General features: G+C 36.2%; 1 protein-coding gene across 8 annotated transcripts in view; it reads right to left on the bottom strand.

The window, feature by feature from the left end:
• Positions 1–18874, bottom strand: part of foxp2 (forkhead box P2) — a 186078-nt gene extending 167204 nt beyond the window's left edge. For 3 of the 8 annotated variants that reach the window (XM_088644892.1, XM_088644896.1, XM_088644897.1), the window contains exon 1: positions 18209–18871. The gene's annotated coding sequence lies outside the window, so the exon portion shown is untranslated. Of the gene's footprint in view, positions 1–18208 lie in introns of all 8 variants that reach the window. The other 5 variants (XM_088644887.1, XM_088644888.1, XM_088644891.1 and 2 more) reach the window with 3 other exon arrangements.
• Positions 18875–23162: the final 4288 nt, after the last annotated feature.

Genomic DNA, 23162 nt, shown 5'->3' with positions numbered 1-23162 from the left:
TCTTTTGAAACTGTATCTTAAAAAATGCCATTTATGTACACCTAAAATGACCAGAAGGATCAGATTTAAACTAAAATGAATACTATAATTTAGGGACTGGACTATTTAAAGCTCAACCACAAGCTACAAAAAATAAGACTTTACATTCCTTTCATATTTTCTCCAAGATTAAAAATGGTTCTAATTAAATTACTCATATTTCATCAATTTCAATGGCATATACTTTGAATGGTACTTCTAGCAATCGAGGTTTCAATTAATGTAGAGGACAGTTCAGAATGTAAAGAATTCAAACTGTCAGAAGATAATTAGAATACTGAATCCATGAACAAGGATATAGAGATCCCTTACTTGAAGCTTAAAATTTCACAACCTTGTCTGTTTTTTAAAGAAAAATCACACCTGCTATGGACTGTTCAGTATTCACTTAATTTTACAGGAAAAGTATTATATTTGTTCTGTCCTTTGGTGTCCACCCAAAGCCCCCCTTCACCCTGCGTGTTTTTTGTCTATTTTTATTTGTAAAACGCAGACTAAAGGAACAAACCTGAGACTGCACATGACCCTTCATGAGTGTTGTAACTTGTTCTAGAGCTATGCTAGCAGAAGGTAACACCATATGCCCTAAGCCTCCAGCTTGATGCTCTTTCTACAGCCTAATGTGCTTGTCAAAAGACGTTACAATCACAAATCTGTTTTTTCAAACATATTTTTGTAACATGCAAAAGGGAAAAAATAACACAAAACATAAATTTGTACTGCACAGTTTGAAGTAACTGTGGAAACAGAATAAACTTCATTTCGCTGTCAAATGCTACATTAAAAGTTACAGTAAGCTCAATATCAATTTTTTAAATTAAAAACACATTGGTAAAAATATTTGTGTATTTTTACAGCCAACCTCAGTTCATCGAGAGTGGGTGTTCAGCCTCTCTGCTACTGCAAAGTAATTAATGAATAACATTCAGTAATAAAAATAACATCAGGTGTCACTTTCTACCGGATCTTAATTTTAACAAGGGTACAGAAAAGTTAACTGAATAATAATAGTGAAATACTAATACTAACATAAAATAATGAAAATAGGTTGCGATTAACAATGATTTTTGAACGCACAATATTTTTCAACGCATGTTTATTATTTAAATATAGTACAATGAATTAATTTTATTCAACTGCTGAAGAGTGAACTACATTAACATAAAGATTGTGAATATAAAATGCTGGTCACAGTTCCTGAAATTTTAGTACAAGTGCACGTCAAATGAATTCTTCGAATGTTAAAAATATTTTTACATAATCTTAAATGGATTAATGTATCAGGCTTTTTGAACATCACTTCAAAAGAGAAATCTAATCATCGCCATTTTTTCATACCTAAAAGGTAATTTAATGAGAACTTAATTTATTTATTAAAATTATTTTATCAAGAAAAACCTCTTTACAGCATCATTTTATATCAAAGACTTCCTGGGAGAGAAAGGATCCATGCAATAGCCTCTCAAACAAAGCTTGGTTTGGCACCTATTTTCTCTCTTCAAATTTAAGTGCTTCTTCAAAATGTCTCTAGTTCCAACAAGGAACTATGTCCCTCCATGCAACAGTATTTATACATTTTGTGTTTTACATTTTCAGAATCATTAAACTAGTTTACACTGCATGTTAACACTACAATAAAACAAACAGAGGTAAGACATTTGAAAAAGTAACGCTTCCGAGAAAATATTTAGGGCCCAATATTCAAACCAATTAAGTGCTTTATTCTCATCCCTTCCTACCGTGCCACCTAAGTCTTTTGAATATGGTGCCCTACAGTTTTAATTTCTATTACCAATATTACCACAGTAAGTGTGCGAGTAATCACACATTAAAGAACATTTTAAATTAACTGTATCAATTAAAGCAGAGGGCTACAATCCAGATTCATGGGATGGTATTAATTCAAAATAAAATCAGTATGAGAACATAGCATGTCTAGTCAAAAGACCCTAAAGGACTTATACACAGGGTAATTGGAACCTCCAAAAAAAAAGACTTATTCTAGACTATGCCAAGAGGTCTGAATACTAAAGAGAATCTGTGATGCACCCAATCATGACAATACAACAATTAAAAAAAATAAAACAGTTCTTGAAATTGCTTCTCCTTCCTACAGTGATTTTAAATATCAGACCCCATAGTTTTAACTTTTATTATTGATATTAGCCCAGTAATTGTGCAGGAAGACTTATCACTGGACAGCTATAAACTGTACATATTAAACATCTTTTATCTTAAATGACCCTGACCCTGACCAGTTAATCTCTGCCTAGTTCTATTCTGGTAAACTCTGACCAGAAACCACATTAGACCGAACTAAAAAATGAACACATTTGCAAATAGCAAGTGCCTTTAAATTCCACAGTCTTGAAATCAAAAGTCACTTCCGGTAATAAACATTTATGAAATTTTTAACGTGGCTATATTGTGACTTTTTAAATCAAACTGTTTTACAGGCACTAGAAATGAAGAACTTTGCTTACATTAAATGACTAACGCTTTTAAGGTTCTCTGAAATTGCACAACATTTTCAATTCAAAATGTTCTTTAAAATACACTCTTTAGAATTTTTTAGTGTTCCTTTATTGTGCATATTTTCAACATTTTTTCTATCCTTGAAAACAAGGCAGCTCCTGCAGATTTTGGAAGCCCTGGTCCCGGAGAACTATAGAGCTTCTGGGGTTTAATTCCGCCTGAGCTTGCAATTACTTCACTGAACCAAATCTGTTAGTTCCACTCACACCAGTTTCTCTAACGTTTTAACCAAGTCACGTTCTTTAAATGCATAAGATGTGGTCTCCCAAATGGGTCCACTGGGGAACTGCCCACTGGGGCAGAAAGCAAACCCGGGTTCGAGGTTGGGAAATGTCACTAGCTGACTGGTCTACCTGAAGTTGGGGCGCAACTAGTCTGACACGGCTCTCTCAGAAACACAGCTTGCAGACATGAGGTGCTGTCAGCAGGGGGCATGTCCCTCCACCAACTGGCACTCCATCTCTGATACGGGCTGTGTCATACCGACTTCAAACTGCCAACTGATATCAGCTCGGCTTTAGTGGCCCAGATTAACATCAGTCCCAAGGAGTGGTTCAAAATAAGAAGTTTATCCCAGCCCGAACGATTATGTATCTGTTGTTTGTGGCTAATTTGGCGAGCTAAAATGTAAGGAAGAAAGCGCTTACTCTTAAATGTGCTTCAGCTTCATTTTCTTTGATAACCACAGATTTGTTAAATGATACACTGATCATGCTCATTTTTATATAATTACAATTAAACACTTACGTGTTCAAGCTTGCTGAATGATGTACCTGAAGTTAATCTTTATTAATATAAAGCATCTGCTCAGCATTACTTATGTACTGTTCAAAAATCTTAATATTTATCAAGGACAACACTCAGCACATACAAATGGTTGACATGATTTTGGTGGCTTAATAAACTATTTTCATGCCATGATAGCCTCTGCTTTTATTTTATTGTCCAGCCTATTGAGATCTCTAATTCAGAAACTTAAGGAAGTAAAACATTAAACAGGAGACAAGTAGTCTAGATGGTGTCTACAATATATTTTCTGTAGCTACCAAGGGACAATGCTCACAAGACATTCTTTTAGATCTGTCCATTTGAAATACAGTAAATGTGAACTTTTAAGAAGTGTTTGGTACTGTACAAATAATTAAAAACAAGATTTCAAAATCCAGTAAAGGTTGGGTTAGGTGTGTATATATATAGTCCCTACTAATTTTCTGCTGCTGTGAAGTGCTGTTTCAGGAAGAGATTCCGAAGTAACATTTTTTGCACTCTCCTTACATCATCAGTGTCACAGTATAACCCACACATACAGTATGCAGTCAGGTGGCAATTCAGGGTGAACACAGTGTTTTCCACACCCACCTGCTGTCCCCGTTACACAAATTTGTTTTAAAAATACGGACTCAGAACTCAGGAATATCCACACATGGCTATATAATTAGATAACTATAAAGCTTGTTAAAAATGAATGACAAGGGGGTCATCTCTGCAGCGTCTTCTGATTTTTGTTTTGCCACCACCACCTGCTTTCTAGTTCAGCTGTTACGCTGGGGAGCAATGTGGGGTAAAGGTAATGTCAGGTAAACTGGATTTTACATGGTATTTCTTTTGAAATTTAAGGAAAATCAAAGTTGCTATGGCTTCAAAAAGATTTCAGAATTCTTCTCTTCCTGTTTGGCTCACTGATGTATAGTATACTCACTTATCTGCTGGCGGTTTTCAATCTATTGACAACCTTGCCATTCCCTACAAACTATACCCCATCTTTAAAAGAGACAACCCTCCATCCAACAAACTTTTTCCCCAGCAACATATTACAGTCCGTTTTCTCTTCCCTATGGCACAGAGGGGCACAAGTGGCATTTAACTGTCTATAAAGGTGAGAATTACACAGGTTTCACACAAAAGAAGCTTATTCGCTTTGAGAATGCACACAGAAAACAAAACTAAAAACCGATCACATGTATATCAAACGTTTATCACTCATTTCAATACCAGCTTCACAACTGTTAGATTCATTAGGTCTAACTCCAGGAAAGCTGGAATGTGACAAAGAAACACATTCTTGTCACTCAGTGCTCCAATGGTCACTGCTGAAACACTGCACATTTTTGCAAGTCTTAAAATTTCCAGAACCAATGTTTGCTGAAAATAGCCTAAAAAGAGCAAAGGTGGACTGAAAACTAACAAAAATCTACAGAAAAGAACATGATCTATGTAAGAAACATCACAGATCAAAATTTAACTTCTTAAATTCATTTTGGCTTAGTGGTCTGGAGCTGTGGGTAGGGTTCTGAACTTGTAACTGGAAGGCTGTGGGTTCAAATCCCTGGTGAAATGCTGTTGTTCCCCCAAGCAAGTGACTTCACCTGAACGGTTCCAGTAAAACGCCCTGCTGTATAAAGGGGTGATACCCAGTGTCAATGCAGAAAATAAGTGTGTTTTCTTGCAAAAGAGACTATTGTAAAGTGCAAACTAAAGCTGAGCTACTGCTCTTATGAAAAAAAAAACATTTTAATATGCTGAGGGCAACAGTTTTTTTGAGAAAATCTTAACATTTTTCACATCCATAGGAGATATCATAAATATTTCACAAGAGAAAATGAATACCTCGCCATGGACATTTGTGTCTCGGAGGATATGAAGACATTTTGAAATGTGGAAACTAATTTTAGGACTGTAAAGACAGAACAAACGACCGATTCCTCTTCAGATGGTTATTCCATTAATTATGTGTGGTGTCCATTTTCACATTTTCTGCTCTTGCCTTTGTATCTTTTTTAAGCGCTTTCTCGATCATTTTGGTCACTAGCTTCCTCTTTCCTCTGGGAAAAGACATAACCTGAGGCTGCCAATATGCCATTCACTACTCCTTCCTACAAAGGAAACTATGACCAGCTTCTAAAAAGCAAAATAAGGGGTATATCTAAAACTACACACAAATACGATGGCCCCGTAGGGCGGCATTCCTAAATGGGAGACATCTTGTATCGGACTCCCTTCTCCGCTATCCTCTAACAATAAACAATAAACACTGTACTTGGAGATTGTCAGCATTTTTCCAACAATGTATCACTCTTGTATCGCGCGCACACAATGTTTAATGTTCAAAATCTATGACACTTCAGAGAAATCGATAGGTGACAATGAATTCATGCCTTACTCCATAAAATTATTTTTACCTCAATTTAACAGACTAATTCGGAGGACGGGTGGTCCATTATTGGCAAATGTTCATAAAATCACAGTGTATGTTACAACACAGGGCAAAATGATACACATTCAACTGGCAAATAGTGGTAAAACATTAATCGATGCATTCAATATTACTGTATTTCAAATGTATAAGCTACATTTGTCATTTTAAAACACTCGTGTACTTTTTCTTTGTTGGAACCTTTATCTAGTCCTACAACATTATTACCATTCTTGTTTATGAATTCTTAATATTGCTCCAACCAGGCACGAGTTGATTCTCTCTCGCAGAAAAACCGTGCCACGTATACAGTGATCAGGAATGCAATAACTTATAACAACCAGACATGTATACTGTATATTGCTTTTACTGTTAAATGATAGCAAAATCTACTAGATATATTTAAGTTGAACAGACACTGATAATTTAGCAAAAGTCCTTTACTTGTTGATTTTTGTCCCAACCCAAGAAGATTTAAAACCATCCCTCAAATATAAAATCAGTTTTTATAATCAAGGTTTTACTAGATAGAACAATCATATTTACCCAGGAGGTAGCAGGGCTATAAGTAGTCAGATAAAAATGGCTCAGATAAGCAGGAAATCTAGAGTGAGCTACAAGTTGAGAGTCAAGATGTTTTTAGCAAATGGTAAAAGACATCTTAATCTTTACTTCTGAGTTCAAAAGAATTACAAGTGAAGTCTCCATCAAGAAGCCTTTCATCAAAATGATAGTTCATTAAAAAAAAGTGAGTACCAGGAGGAGGACTGTTCCTGTTTCAGAGGAATTTACAGACCATCAGAAGAAAATATGAAATGCACTCATTTATCCTAACTCATAGTAGCAGTAAAGCTAGCGTTTGTCGTACAAGCACTGAGTTTTTTTTTTCAAATGGCATCTAATCAAGGTGCACCAATACCTTTACCACATAATATGAGAAATTGACACAGTTTTACCACCACAGTTTTGAATACAGTTTTACAACCAAATGCCCAATCATTTCGACAGTCAGTTTTACATATCTAGTCGCTTTTAGCATTACAAGTAAATGGGGCACATACTCCCAATCTTGAATATTTTAAGGATGGGCTTGTCTGTCAAAACTCCCTCACTACAGTATACCAAATGGAGAGTTGAAGCACAATCATACAAGTTACACGATGGATGAAAGTAGCCACTAAATTGATTTATCTTTTATAGCAAATAACCTACATATTCTTGAATTCACCACCCACATTTGTTTGATTTAATGCAGCCCTAGTTTTATGAAAACTGTACAGGTAGTGGGCAACACCTGTGTAAACAAGAGACACCAAATATATTGAAACTTTCCACGCAGGTGTGGTTCAGGTACTAATTAAGCAAATAACATCCCAGTCTGCTTAGGGCCATTCATAACAATCCTGGACAGACGTGGTTGCCTATAATTATGATTAGCATGGCTGAAAAAGTGATTGTTGGAACATGTTTAACAGGAGCTTCAATGACCAAGACAGTTCAACGACATTTAACGAGCAGTGTCAATGCCAACACCAGCATTAAAATCCAAGGAAAAGATGGAAAGAAAATCCTACTCCAGGATCATAATGTCCGAGGATTTGTTCAAAGTGCAAGGCAAAACAGGGGAGCAACTGCAGATCAGTTAACTTCCAAGTTCCAACCTGGGGTACAAGCAGTATGTAAAAATTGTACAACAAGAACTCCACAGAGCAGGATACCATAATCAGGATGTCGTGTACAAACCACTCATCACACCCGGCAATGGTTTGCCAACAGTGAAGGGTTCTGGCAAGGGCTACAATATGGGCATAACAACTCATGTGCGCTGATATTGGCAAAAGGCCTTCAAGATCATTGCATGCCTTCAACATGTAACTATACGATTCCAGTTGCTCTGTTAAAAATCACTTTAATTCATTTAAACAATCGACAAAGCCCTCTTCCACCAAGGTCTAACCCAGAGTGCATGTAAATATATCAGAGTACCATGTGTCCAAGACACACTGATCTTTTGATGAGGATATCATCACTCATCAGTAACCACAGACTGTCAAATACTCTAAAAAGTTCTAAAAATTTTCATCTTATGTAAATAAGTAATTTTGAGTAAATATTTCCTTCAGAGCTAACCTGTTATAAAAATTTCCTGCTCCCCTCCAATTTCCTACAATTGATAATGCACATAGTTTGGGGCTATCAATTTCTTATAGTGGAACTTCAGCACAAAGCCCTCTGCCAAGTCTTTTCGTCATATACATCAGCGCCAAAAACATTCTGTATCCTTGCATTTTTCCAGTGGACTCCTTCCAGACCGACTTTGATGTCAGTCTCTCACTTTCATTTAGGATGTTTTTGCATGCCATGTTAAATGGCAGGTTGTCTGCCTTTTGAGTCTGGTCTAAAAATAATTTCCAAGTTGCGTGAAATACGTTATACCATCAACATTAAATCAGGTGTATAAGATTCACCCTGTGAAATGCTTTTTGGTGTATTCAGCACATCCATTTTTAGGTCTCTTAAAGCTTTTGTTATAAAACATCAACTTACTAAATGGCCACAAGTGTTAATGTGAGGTGTTGTTTTTTAAGATAGAGTGGCAGTAGGGAGACCTGGAGACAACAGAGGTTACTAGGAGGAGCAGGCCATTCGACCCTTCAATCTAGCTCATTTGGTTACAAGTAGCTAATTGACCCAAGGATGTCCAGCTGTTTCCTGAAAGAAGCCAGAACGTCAGTTTCAACAACATGACTGAGTTTTGTTCCAGACAACATTTTTTTATCTGGTCGTATTACAGTCGTCTTCAGTCTTCAGAACTGAAGTGATTTCTTTCAGCCTCACATCGAAATATTCCTTGAATATACCTTAAAGCTCAGGAGTGCATGTCTATGATCTTCTCTGGAAAGCAAAAACTTTTCAACTTTTTTAACAACTGAACAGCTCTGCGTTTTGCACAACATTTTCCTTCAAAGCGTGGCAAAAGGGATTTTTAAGAATTTTCCGTTCATATGCTTCAGCTCTTACATTTTCATCTTTACCACACTGCTCAACTAGAAATGAGGTATTTCAATAATTAAAATGAAACCATATTTAAACATTCTTTAGATAAAAGGTAGATGCCCTTTGTGCACAATAAAAGGTGAAACCCAGTTTTCATATTTTGGTATGAAACCACTCAGGAAAAAGTCCACATTTTATTTTTTTCAATAAAATTTTAAATTGAATTTCAGAAGCTAGGTATGAATGATTTATTTTTTCCCCCAGAGTAAATAACACTCCCTCAAAATACATATTAGGTGTGACAACTAAAATTCAGGGGAGGATATGAGGCTCCTAGTCAACTTATTCAATGGTCAAAAACCATTGAAAACAGATTAGCATTTTGCTACAAGAGGTTAGAAGAGAAAAATTACAAATTGGTAATATTAAAGCAAATGATATATACATCTCTAAAACAATCCAAACTAAAAACTTGCTGAGAAGTAGTAAATGAATGTATTACAGGAAATAAAAGTAAATTAATGATGAATAATACCACAAATGGTTTAAAGGGGGGGCAAAATTAGTTCAAGGTAAAAGTAAAAAGGGTTTATAATACTGGGATAAAAAATAATAATTTACCAATAAGGTTTTCAAGAGGCATCCTCACAAGTACTTGCAAAAGCTGAAAAACACACAATACTTTCCCCAATGTCTGAACCTTACATGATGGGGGAAAAAAATCACATTCAAGTTACATCAGGAATATTCATGTTATCTTATGATCACTTTAATAAACATGAAGAAAAGCTGGTATTTACACAATGAACTGGTGATTAAAATGGCAGGAAGATGAATATTCTTTTTGCCACAACAAGGCGTAGCCACCTTATTTGCTAAGCATGCAAATACTTGGGAGTCTCTTACAATGCAAACCTACAAAGGCACTTCAAATAAAAACTGTAACTTTAAACTTTTCCCTTGCCGGTCCCCAAAGAAAACAAAAGTGTTTTTAGCAACCTTCTATAGTTCCACTACATTGGACTAAGATTATCCCAAAGGAAAATGCAGCAGCACAGCCACGTGATACTTTGCAATGTGGCTGGCTGGCAAATAATTCACTGAAGCTGTGCAATTGATAAGTTAGAAGCACTCATTGATTGTTGAAAATTACAGTAAAACCACCAAAGACCGTGGTTAAACAAATGCTTGTCTAAAGTAACTGAAAGTCTAATATAATAAATAATCTCTGAAAAAACAGCATCAGAGTCACATCAGAAACGCAATGCTGTCACTAACGGATTCTTACCAAACTCAGTTTCACAGGACTGGTATTCAGGTGTTGAAGTGTTACTGTAGTTCATAGTTACTTATGTTACTAAGTGAAATTCAGCCCAAAGCGTACATTTAAAATGTCCAGATTTGAAAGAATTAGGCCTATAAAAACAGTTTTAGAAACTCCCATCACAGCAGTTTATTATTGACATAATGCATATTTCCACGCTATTGTCTTGCACATCGTTAATATCAAAATCGTTAATAGGAAGTATTTTTACATGCAAGCTTCCTCCTTTCCCCGTTCCCACATTAATTATTGTAATATAGAAACCTCTAAATCTAAAACAAATTGCAGCCCCTTACTTATTTAACCTTTAATGATCACAACCACAGCTGCTTAGCAATTTAAAATGCTGTTCACCTTTTAAAACCTGCACAGCCACAAGTTGCCATAAGCACATTAAACGTGTTTGTGCAAGTGCTCAGGTCCACCCCTCCCATTCAAAACATGCATCTTTCAAACTGCGATTAAGTGATTCATTTATAATTTTAATACTAACAATTTGCATTTATATAGTGCTTTTCATCCCAAAGAATCCCAAAGCACTTAAGACATAAAAGGGAACCTTCTTCATCCACCACTGAAACGCGGTATCGTCTCGGGAGGTGTGCAGCAGCCCCACTCCACAGCCCATCAGGTGGGGATGTGTGAAATTGCTCCTACAGTGAAACTGAGGGGGGATACTGGGGAGGTCAGACAAATGGACACCTTGGAAAGTGTCCCCCCCCCACTCGTCATGCTGGGAAATCAGTCTGGAAATTCCAGCCCAAGGGAGGAACACAGTCTACTGGGCCACCAACACCACTTCCAGGTCTCCCGTCCCAGTACCGCCCCAACTTTTAAACCAAGAAGCCCTTACCTCTGGTCGAAACAAGAAGGTAACCGACGGGCCTCAAAGACATCTCAAAAGCTAAAATAACGTCCAAAGGTGAGCCTTTAGAGAATTTGCATCCAGTGTCAAAAAATGATCAGTACATTGATTTGTAATACTCTGCTCATTTTTTTCTGCAACATTTTTTGTTAATCAAGTTCAAGGCCGTCATCCTATCAACCAGATTAAGTAAAACTATATAGAGTATGGAACGCCTGTCAGTCCAACACACATTGATGGCCTGCCTTGTGCTCTGTGCCTGTGTTAGTCACACATTCCAAAACACGTCTTGGCCCAGTGATTAAAGGGACCATCTTGAAGTGGCCCACAAGGAAAAACAATTGAGGGCCACCTGAGGTTCTGATTTTATCATTTGGGCTAGATGGGCTGAATGGCCTCATTCGTTCTTATGTTCTAAGCCTTTAGCAGCTAAATCATTAAAAGAGAAGCAGAATTCATGCAGGGAGAAGGAAGAGAGAATCATGTCTGTCAGAAATCTCATTTGGCAAGGGGTTATCCTATAGGTCAATGTACATCTCCTGTCTCCATATGTGATTTTTGTTTTCAATGTTCAGGCATCCTAAACTTTCACTTTTATTTACAGATTTCAAAGTCCTATCCACCAGCAAACAAGATGAATGGGGATCTGCTCAGTCTGTTAAGCTATTATGCTTTATCCATTTTTTACAATTACGGGCTAAAGAAAGAGCATACGGCTCCACATGAACACACTGTATTATAATTACAGAAGTAGTAGACACCTAAAAACCTGAGCCACTGCAAAAGAGGGTTCTGCACTTTGCTGTACGAACTCCCTTTAGCTGCTGTATTGCACTGATCATGAAGGTCACTTATCACTACCTACGAGTGTGGCCGTTCTTTCACACAGACGTAACCAAACTAATAATTCAAGGGTGAAGCTGCTTTTATCAGTGTACCCGTTTCAGAGCATGGAACGACCTTTCTTGCTGGTAAGAACCACAATGTCGATGTCTTTTCATCTGAAGACTTCAGATCCTACCACTCAGCGCTTGCAGCTGTCACCATGTCCCTTTTTAGTACTGTTGTGTATTAATAAAGCAAATAACAGAGAGGGATTTAACCCCACATTTTGGCTCCCCCTTTCACTACTGTATGCTGTGAGTTTACAATTTGTGCATGCTACATCACATTTGCACAATAATAGACAGTAAATTAAGATACTTTGAAAGGTTTTCCAAAACCTAGACATCGCCTTTTAGATTGTTAACAGCTTGTTTATAATGCATCTACACACAAGAACATCCACAGTGCATTCTTTCTTTAAGTGCCTAGTGCCACTGGGTTTATTATTGGGTTATATTTTAAAGTTTAGGAAACTTCTAAAGTATATTTTGAAACTAAAGAGCAGTCAATGCAAAATTCTTATTTTTGCTTCATCACCTTAAAACTGCTATTCTCTCTCTACTACATTAAACTTGCTATAGGAGTGCATAACTAATCAAAAAGCATGGCTGTATGCAATCCAAATAGTTCATTAAACACAAAATCATTAGCATTTTTAAATATTCTGTATAATACATCATGAGCCAGCACAAATCTGTCTTGAAATTGATTTTGGAGAGCTTTTGCTTCTATCTTCACCTAAGAACATACCAGTATTAAAACGCCAAAGAACAAAACTTTGCCCAACAGAAACCTTTATTTTATTAAAGAACAAGCAATGAAAAGGTTCCGATTTATACATTTTAAAAGTGATGGATGTGGTTTCCTCACTGAAAAGATTTTTTACCTTCACGTGATCACACATTAATAATCTGTATGAATGTTAGTTTTACCACTGAAACAATTTCTTACAATTTTTTTGTAAAATTGTCTACCGCAGCTCAACTCCCCAGTCTATAGAAAAGCCTATCTTTTAACTTTCAGCCAACAGCTAAATCCATATTTTCCTAAATTAAACTATTCTACAGTAACGCATGGTAAAGTGCTTGTGGATGACCAATGCTCCAATTAAAAAATAAAAAAGTTAATCCACTGGTCAAAGAACAGAAAAAATATGCAGAATGTACTTGAAACAAATTTGAGCCATATAAAATTATTTATTCTGAAATCTGCTTAGAGATTGGAAATCACAAACAGACATTTTCCATTTTTATTCTGAATAACAGATTCAGTTAATTTAAAGGATGATAGGATAAAAAGATAATGAAACCCTCTATTTAATACATTTTAATAACTTAAAAAACAATTTCCATTTAGAATTGTATAATGTTTTAATTTATTTGATTTAGTTACTTCATCACAAATTGAATACTCCATCTTGAAATTATTAGAAAAGAATAATTTGACTAAAGAGAAAACTGCATGTGCAAGTTACTAAGAGGCATTATTTTGCTATCACTGTTACTTGCTCTTAGCTTCTTTTGCTTGATTGAAACCTTTTGTTACCTGACAACTGAATTTCAGGTACAAAGCACAATTTCATACTATGTCAGGATTAAAATGTAATCACATAAATAGACTGACCCCTACAAGACAAAAACAGCGTCAGACATCATAAGCTTTTACGTAACAACACAGTGTACAGAACCCTCCAATCTAAGAGAGAATGACTTAAAAGTAATTAGCAGTTAAACTGGTCCATCCCACTTTCACTTTTCACTGTAATTACAGTGAGTACAGATGGTTCTGACCACTGCTTCTGAAAAAATACAGTGGAGAGATATACTCATACAAAATAAACAGGTACACAGTACTGTCAATCATGAAGAGTCAAATTCATGGGCCACCCATCTGTATTCTTTAATTTTTTTAATTAAGAAATAACTTTTCATAAATCCATTGGCTATGCTCTTAGATCCACACCCACCCCTCTAAACAGGAAAAAAACCCACGAACCAATCAGTGAGCTCTATAATTTTTAAACTCAGACCTTCAGGAAAGGTTGCTCTGCATCTTGCTAGAATGAGGAATGACGGAATTGTGGCAGCACCTCTGTTCCGAGTTTTTCTACCACCTTCAGAAACAAATGGAATAAAGAACAGGATTCGGAGTACTGTGAGTAAGAGAAGGCTGGAAACACTTTTTTTTATTTTTCTCAAATCTGTGCTGAACTGTTGTTTGCAGGAGTAGATATAAATCCTGCCTTAACCTTCTAAATGTATAAAGTTGCTGTAGTAGATACGTAACAGCATTTAACATGGGACCTACAGACTACAGAGAAAAGTATTATTACACATACTGTACAGCATTTCCCTGAAAGTCCAGGCTTTTGTTCTCAAGAAAAGGGTTTCAGTTCAAAACACAGTTCCACTTTGATTGCTACAGTAGAGCAACTTGGATACTAAAACATACCAAAAAGCTCTTACAAGACAGCACGCCCGCAGTCTTGTATACAACCACCACATAACTGGAAAACTACTGCTGTTGGTTCATATGGTAAATAAGTGCCATCTGCTATTGCAGCTATTCAAACACCCCTACTGCATATTCTTCAGTGCATAATTTATTCTCAAACGACTACAGATTAAATTTTTCATAAAATTAAGCATTAAGCTTTTTCAATGTTTTTACAACGTCCACTCTCCCCCACCCAGCTTCCTTTTTTCAGGATGAAATGCTTGGCATTAACATTAAAAATAAACACGCGCAAGCCAGGCTTGAGAAGAAAGTAACCAAGAGTAGATTTTAAAGTCTAAGTGTCTATCATTTACAATGCACTGAAGCACTGAAAAAAAAACTCACACACTGATTTGGATAATTAAAGTGTAGGAGCCTCTTAAACATGTAATACAGTCTTTTATCACAAGAAGTCAATCTATCTCAGGCTGACAGCTAACAGCATATGATCTGGTAAACAAATACTTTCACGCGGTACAAAAGTGCCATTAAAGGCCAAAACTGTCAACACAGATTCCATTCTTGCTGGAGAAAAAATATAAACTGTTGATCACCTCTGGTTGCCTTAACTAGCATGGAGGTTGTCATGGAAACATTTCTATGAAGTTTGCAGTGATAAAAACAGAAACATTTCCAGTTTAATTGCTATTAGGCTTAGTCCAGCACAGTTTATTTATACATGAAGCCCATACGTTAAAACACTGGCAGACTTCGGGAAAGACAATGTTTTGACAAATGAAACCATAGTACACAAGCTTTTCTTTTTCCAGTTTTTCCAAAACACTGAAAACCCCTCCAAGGTTGAACAAGCACCAATATATCTTTACCACACGTTGTTAGGAGAGGGGCGGAGGGAAAAAACTTGGCATAGACAACGTGAAGTTTACCGCAAGAAAATGATCAAATAAACTTAACACTCAGCTGTAATTTGTATTGTACCACAAAAAGCAAATTAATTTCTTAATGCATTTCCCAAAATATTAGTTTTCAAAGTAAAAATGGGTATTTACTTCAAGCATAACACAATTTAATGTAAGCTTCCAATCCTTTTTTTATATGTAGAAGAAACTGGCAAGTGATTATCTAATTATTTCATGCAGCATAAATGAAGGTTTCAAAAATGTCTCCCCCCAAAAAATGGATTCACTCTGAATTATAAGCAACTAACTCATCTTTAAGTGGAACCAAGCAGTTTCTTCAAGTTTTTTTTTATTTCAGAAATCATAGGTGAAAGCTGCAGCTACTTTTAACTACAGTGTGTGTATACCAATGAATCAATGATATACAATTTGAAATCTATCTACTATACATGGTCAACTTCAAATGACATTCATTCTGGGGTGGTTATAAAAATGAGCAAGGACAACTCCCTGAACAGTAATTATTTGAGAAGCTGCAACACTACTTTAAAGGAGTGAAAAAAGCTGGGACACTCAAAACTGTTCATAGTTATGACCTTAATCATCAATGAATAGATTTTATGTTTCACGCAGGTGCATCTACATAATGTACTGGGCCCAACCACTCAACAAACAGGAGCACAATTTATCAGAAATCTAGATGTTACTGAAGTGTGGAGTAAACTATCATTCCTAGTTTCACAATCCGAAACACTTTGTCAGATAAGTCAAAAACTACAGAACTTTAAACAGGAAAAGGCTTACAATGCTGACATAGTATCACAAGGTATTCATTAAATGTGATTTTACCTTTAATCAACGAAACGTGATTAAATTTGATGGTACAGACCTTCACTTCAGAATACTCGTCCAAAAAAATCTGCTGTTGCTAAAAACAGTCAGGACTAAACCCTTGTAAATTAATGGGGGAAATTGACCACGGATTAGGTGTGAGGGATCTGTCGGAGTACTCTGCTGGTTGTACACGCAACTGATATCGAGTTATTTTCAAGCCCAGTTACAGCTGCAGCGCTGACCGAAACTGTTAAAAAAGGCCAGGGACTAATAGTAATGCACTCTGTGATAAGAACTACCCCTCCAATCTGCTAATTACACAGACTACCAAAATGAAATTTCAAATTAACAATTGGGCTTCGAAGACCTCAAGAATATGAAAACGACGCAGTCAGCTATGGTAAGACTTTTCGTCAATGTTCCTTATTCGTTTTAGCTATAAAAATATACCGTTAAAAATTATTAACAGGAGGTGCGCCACAATAAAAAAGGGAACGCTTTTAGCTAGTATGAAAATTTACAAAGCTCTAGATTACAGAAGCTTTGTACAATGGGTCCTTCGGTTTGTAATCAACCGTAATCAACTTCACAATTACACAAAATACATGACTACAAAGATATTGTTAATAACTTTAGACAATGTTGTTAACTACATCAGTCTCATTGTAGTAATGAGCTGTAAAACTGTCATGCAAATAACCTACAAATAACAATGGAGTTCCATAGAACAACGATCTTTTAAAAAACCTTTTTTTCCAATTGACCGAACATAATTTAATTAGTATTTATTTTCATAATCTTTAAGTTCAAAATAGCGAATGGAGACAAGCAAGTTGTATTCTGAATTTTAATGTAGAGTCCCTACCGAAAGTGTGTGGAATGTTGAAAAAATACATTTTAAAGTGCACCGATAAGACTAATATTAATTTTAAGGTGGCACGTTTTTCGGCACTTTCATTGCAATTTTGAGTAAATAGAGTGCGCTATACACCGTTATACACGGCAACTTTTTACCTCTTGCTCTGTACACTATATTAAGATGTACCCGTTGATAAACTTTAACAAAATAAACTTCAGAATAAACCTATACTTTGGTCACGTGCGATATGGACCTAAACCTACGGTCGGTGATAATATCACGTTGAATTATCTTTCAGATCTCACCAGAACCTTTGAATATTAGGACATTTACACATAATAATCCGCGGCTGCCCATGACTGTCTTTACATCCCGTAGCTACAGCAACCTTTTCAAAACGACATCTCAATCGATAGACATCTAGAGAAAATTCTTGTCTGTAAAAGGCAACGTTGAAGATTTTCCTCTAAAGTTGCGTATTATCCAACACAACACTCATCTTAAAAAAAACTGTGAAATTGGAAAGTAACGCATAACAACAATGATGATGGTGTGGTCATCGCCGTGTAAAACAATGACTGTAGTTGCTCTAGTTGACCACAAAGGGTTACCGGTCATTTTTAAAACTGAACTTCACTTTCTTTCTACAAATGCGGGGATGTGATCCTCACAATTCCAATTCTACTTATAGTATGATGGAACACATTTAAAAACGTGTAAAAAAATAAAAACCGATCGTGTTATCGCCCTTTACCATAGTTTTGCGTTCTTGCTGTTTGTTGCAAGAAATCGAATGATTTTCAGACAGTGATTCTTACTGTTATTTAAAAAGTGGTTGCCTTCAAAATGCACGTTGGCACACACCTATTCACAAAAGGAGTCGAATTAATATCAAATGCATCAATAAGTTTAAAAAAATGATTTATTTCAAAAGTTTGATGTCTGCATTAATCCTTTAAACGCGCCAAGGCGTTGTTTAGAAATAATCCAGAAAAAATAATAAAGTGAGATCTAACGCCTGCACGTCTCTATAAAGTAGCTACTTTCTCAGCATGAGAACGATAGCAGTGCTTAAGAATGCAATCGCGGCAACTTATCAACATTCACCAGCTTGAAACACAAAAAAAATGATCAAATGCAACACTTCGAGAAAACCCTAATAGCATTGGAAAGGCACGATATTGCACACAACTAAATGTGTGCGTTGCATTTCAGATGCAAACCGGAGGAACAAGTGAAGTTAAGTTAGCTGGCAGCGTAATGAGAAAAGTGAAAGTCAGGAGAAAAAAAAAGGAGAAACGCAGAAAGAGTGCAAACTTACCGAGATGCCGATTTATTTCCTTTTCGAAAACAAGAGCCGCCAGCTGTGCGGGAGTTGCAGTGAGTTTCGGTGTTTGGAAGGGTTCACACGTGAGAGTGTGGGTTAATCAGAAAATAGAAAATGAACAACAAGCCGAAGAATAAATAACAACTGCGATATTCCTCCGCTCGCGTTGGGCTCGGAGATGCACGCGTTGTCTCGCGCTCTCTTCTTCAGCCACTGCTGCTGTTATTATTAATGCAAAAGGAAAAAAAACTGTACACTAAGTCCTGTTAGATTGCTCTCACATGACTCACAGTAAGAAGATGTAGCATGTTTGTCTATTAGAATTGAATATATCTAAAAAACAGTCAACTAAGTATTTGGGACTAGCTTATTAGAACGCTGCCCCAGGGGAGGTACTCGCGCGGAGTTGGATATTGTTATTTTTTGGAGTACCTCGACCCAAGGTGACGTCACGTCCACCTGCTATGTAAACAAAAAGTCTTTGGAAGTTGTTTGTTTGTCCCTCTTTTTTTTTCTCTCGGGGGCAAGAGCAGTCAAAGTTTGCCTTTTGTAAAGTAGGGGGGCGCTGGTTACCGCCGGATCCGTTCGCAGGTTTAATAAAGAGACGCTGGCTCTTTGTGTTGCAGACAAGTTGACCCACTGTATAGAGAACCAGTGGCAAATACAGTCACGGTGTTTAAGAAGGAATATACAGTACTGTGTATGTATGCTTCAGAGGGGAGGGGGCGGTCATTGTTTCACTGTGCAACTTACACAGAAATATGTATTTTCCCCATATTTCGCCGAGACAACACACGTCAAGGCTCTCATCGTGTTTTTTCACCCACTTTGAGTGAGTGTGATACAACGGCATCTACGTGTCAGATAACAGCCTGCGAGACCCTGTTTATGAGTGAGGCTATAGGAAAGGTTTAAGGATGCGTTAAAACAGACGTTTAGTTATGAATGCGTTTCAACTTTCCGTCTTCGGACTGTTTCTCATTATTAGGCAATAAAAACATATTGGAAAATAAGGATATAGACTAGAGGTCAGACGAAAAAACAGTAGGGAGTTGGCTGCCTTATTTTTTTTTTGCTTCAATGACAATTAGTCGCTTTATTCAGTTATGCTAACCGCTTTGTAAGATCAAATACTGCAGTTTAACATCTGAACCTCGGCGTTTTATTACTATTTTGATATATAGAGTATCCGTTCGCAATCTGTTTGAGTTACGGCACGGGACCTAAAGGGCATTAACATTTAAAGTTAAAAGATATTAGTAATTGGACGAAAAGAAAATGGGAAATTGGAATTTTTACTGACTGGCTAAACTGAAACACGGGTCGCATTCTGTAACCTAAAAGGTAGCATTTGCAAAGAATGTTTTGCTTGAGTCATACATAAAAAGGAGAAAAAGTTTTTTTTTAATCGAAACGAGAATATTTCGAAGTATACAATCACACAGGTGTTTAGATTGCTCACCTACGCAAAAGTACTAAACACGGTGCTCAAGAACAACACCGCAGAGTAATTGTACCTATCCTGAAGGGATAGTATACGAAATCAACTGAAAGGGATAGCGAAATCAACCGAAATGTTTAGTCTTTTCCATTTTAAAATATTTAATTTTAAAGTTTAGACATTAAAAGTGAACCTCAATTTATCACTTTCCATCCCCACACAAAGCGCGTCTCATTTTATCCTATGTTGGAAATGTTGTATCGATAAATCAAGACCGTCTACAATTTGAAGCACCTCCAAAACTAAAGTTGTCTTTAATTTTATGATAGTCATTGTTCTGGAATTAGAACGCCTGTTCTATTGGTTTGGTTGGATACGTACTAAAGAGATGTATACAGCCTTAACTGGGCAGAATTTGGTTTGGTTTGGTCTTAAAACTACAGGTTAAAACTTCCTTTCATTGTTTAGAGATCGCAACTGATTAGCAAATTGAAACTATTTTTAAAATAGTGTATGTGTAGGTTCACAAGTACGGCTTGTGATTCCTACAGCTGTCACTTTTTAAAGGTGTGCGCTGGTCTGACTGTAGGCATTGCAAGTGACAAGTAGGCAACGGGACTGCGCCAGCGAAGAGGGGCATTACAATGAAGAGTCTGTTCCTCGCAGCCCTCGACTTTACAGCCAGGACGGGTTCGCAAGGTGAAAGTTCAGGAGAAGGACACTTTTTTTATTGACTGCCGGGAGTGGTACTTGGTTGTTTGGGAATTTTAGGCCGATAGAAGTGCGAAATTATTTTCCAAGTTAATTAAAAATCATACTTTTATTTACAGGCTTGCTTGTATTTTTAAAAATCTTTTTTCATGCTGTTCTTTTAAATTAGTCAAAAGCAAAAAAAAAACACATGTTTATATGTCTATAAATGTTTTGTATAGTAAACGTTTGAGGTGGGCGTTTTTGTGTAATGTTGCGCGACGGCTTTTTAAGATACATTTCTGGAATTATACATCCTATGGATAGAATATACATTTTTATATAGAACTGGTGCACAATACAAAATATTACTTTTTAAATGTATTTAGTCAGCCCTACGATGAGCAAGAAATTTTGGCGTGCCGTAACTTCGGCTAAATACAAATGATTGTTTTAAAGTCAGTTACTGTATTCGAATTTATCGTGACCGTCGAAATGCGAAGCACCTAAAAATGTAAGTATATAACCCAACATTTCCCACTTCCCAAAGGATAATAAATTAAATACAGATAAAACTAGTGAGGTTATTTATTAATAAAAGAACCATAAATAACGTCCTTTTTTCTTTCGGAATATTCAATTTGGCCAATTTTTAACAGCTTCCATCGGATGTGCGCTAACTGCAGTTAGCAAAATAAATCAACCTGTGTTTAAAAGCATTGACTTCGCTAATTTTAAAAGGTACTTTTCGGTACTGTTAAACTTTAAGCGGTACAACAATGTTAAAGCGCCGGTAATATTTTAAGACAATCCGCTTGACATTTGAACGGTTTGCGAAATATTTATAAGCTGTAGTGGATTTATACCGCCATCTCGTGACAGCTTTAAAAATGGGGCAATGACAAAGACAGTTTTTGGGTTCAACTTAAAAGAAAAAAGTCGTTAAACCAGGGGTTGCACGTGTATATGGAGTATATATGTTTTACAATTTCAACAATATATTGTATATCAATTACAACACAGTTAAACATGCTACACGTATCTTCTATTTGTGTGTACGTAGTGTGCAATAGAAAATGTGACGACTGGGTGTTGAATAGCTTTTTAGCAAATCAGGACATTTTAAATAAAATCAGTGAGAAAGCCCTGATATGATTTTTTTAAAAATGGAACAGGAATAAATGTTCGCGTGCGGTTACACTTTGGTACCATTTACAAAAAAATGCAGAGGTGTTCCTGTTAAGAAATAATTATTTTTCGAAACAATTATTTAAAAAGAAAAACATATAGCCTTCTTTTTTTAACAGTCAACGCCGTATTAAAGATCCAATCAAGGAAACTAGAAGTTATATCTGAAAGTCCGCCTTTTTTATGTCTTTTAGATTTTTTAACAGCAAAAACAGCCATCAAAAAGTAGTTGTATAGTCGGCGGTTTATATCTTATTTAAAATCCGCTTAAGGAAGTATTTGCGTAGATAATATAGTACAGTATACCTGCAGTCATCACACCTACCGTATTTTCTATAGTAAAATAATCTGTATCGGTACCTACAGTATGTTGACCAGACACCGCACAGGTTTCACTGTGAAAGAGATATACAAGTAGAGCTAAGTAATGTGTATACAGAACAGCAAAAATAAAATAAAATATACTAATTTTTAAAGAAAACATTTAAATAAAGTAGAAAGAATGAAGCGGTTTATTAAGCATTACAGTGATGGTGGTACAACAGATTTGTTTAACTGTATGGTATTAGGTCACGAACTATTAGTAATAGTGGTATTAATAGTGTCATTCATGTCTTTCACACTCAGAAATTAGGAGTCATTAACTATTATTTCAATATCAAAGTATGAAATAATATAAGTGTCTCAAAAACCTCAAACTTGTTTATGTTCTAAAACGGAGAATATAGCCGTTTATCTCATCCAAGTTCACTTAAAACAAACCTACACAACTGTCTTGCATTGGGTGCAAACCCTAAAAATATAGGTTTGTCGCCATCTAGTGACCGTATTATGATAATCAATGTGGAAGGCATTTTCATGCGCTATGAGTTTGGTAAAACGAGCGTCAGATAAAGTACAGATAAGCATGCACGGTCAGTTACGAGTGACGATATAAAACAATATTTGGTCTTACTGTCAATATCGGCAGAATATTAGAATTATTAGAAAACTTAGAATTATTCTCATAAGAATTTAACCTAGTTTGCGAACAAGGCTATGGCCAAGCATAAAACGATCTAAGCAGTGACTGTAACATCAAGCTGTTTTTTTTCCAGGGATTGCTATGAATTGGGTCTAATTATTTTACTCCAGAAACATTTCAAACAAATAACCACATTCTTTGATTCTTGATTCTTGATAGTGTTCCGCCTATCACTTCAGAATCTACTTTCAAGATCTTTTTCAATAAACCCCCACATTTGTCAGAAGAAAAAAGCTGCATTCTGCTTCTTAATGTTGAGGCAGCACAATTCAAACGAATGCATTGAGCTGTCTTTTATCGTTTGTTTATTGCGGTTGGAAGGATCACTTCCCGCTCCGCTGATTTGTTAGTAAAAATGTATCAGGGCAAACTGTTGCGCAACGCAACGTTTAATCTGTGCTCAGAAACGCGATAATCCTAAATCTGGATGCTTTAGGATGTCCCCACAGATTTACCGTATTTTAATATACTTGGGCAACTTCAACTTCCATTTATTCCGACTGTGCCTACAGTATGTTTCACAAACAGGTTTCAGCTTTCCGCATCACAATTGGATATTGATAAACTCAAATCAGATTCTTCCCGATATTATTACACTAAGGACG

This window comes from Lepisosteus platostomus, chromosome 9, assembly GCF_059453375.1.
Source record: "Lepisosteus platostomus isolate fLepPlt1 chromosome 9, fLepPlt1.hap1, whole genome shotgun sequence".
Classification (NCBI taxonomy): domain Eukaryota; kingdom Metazoa; phylum Chordata; class Actinopteri; order Semionotiformes; family Lepisosteidae; genus Lepisosteus; species Lepisosteus platostomus.
The sequence above is the reverse complement of the archived record's forward strand: the minus strand, read 5'-3'. Positions and strand labels throughout refer to the sequence as shown.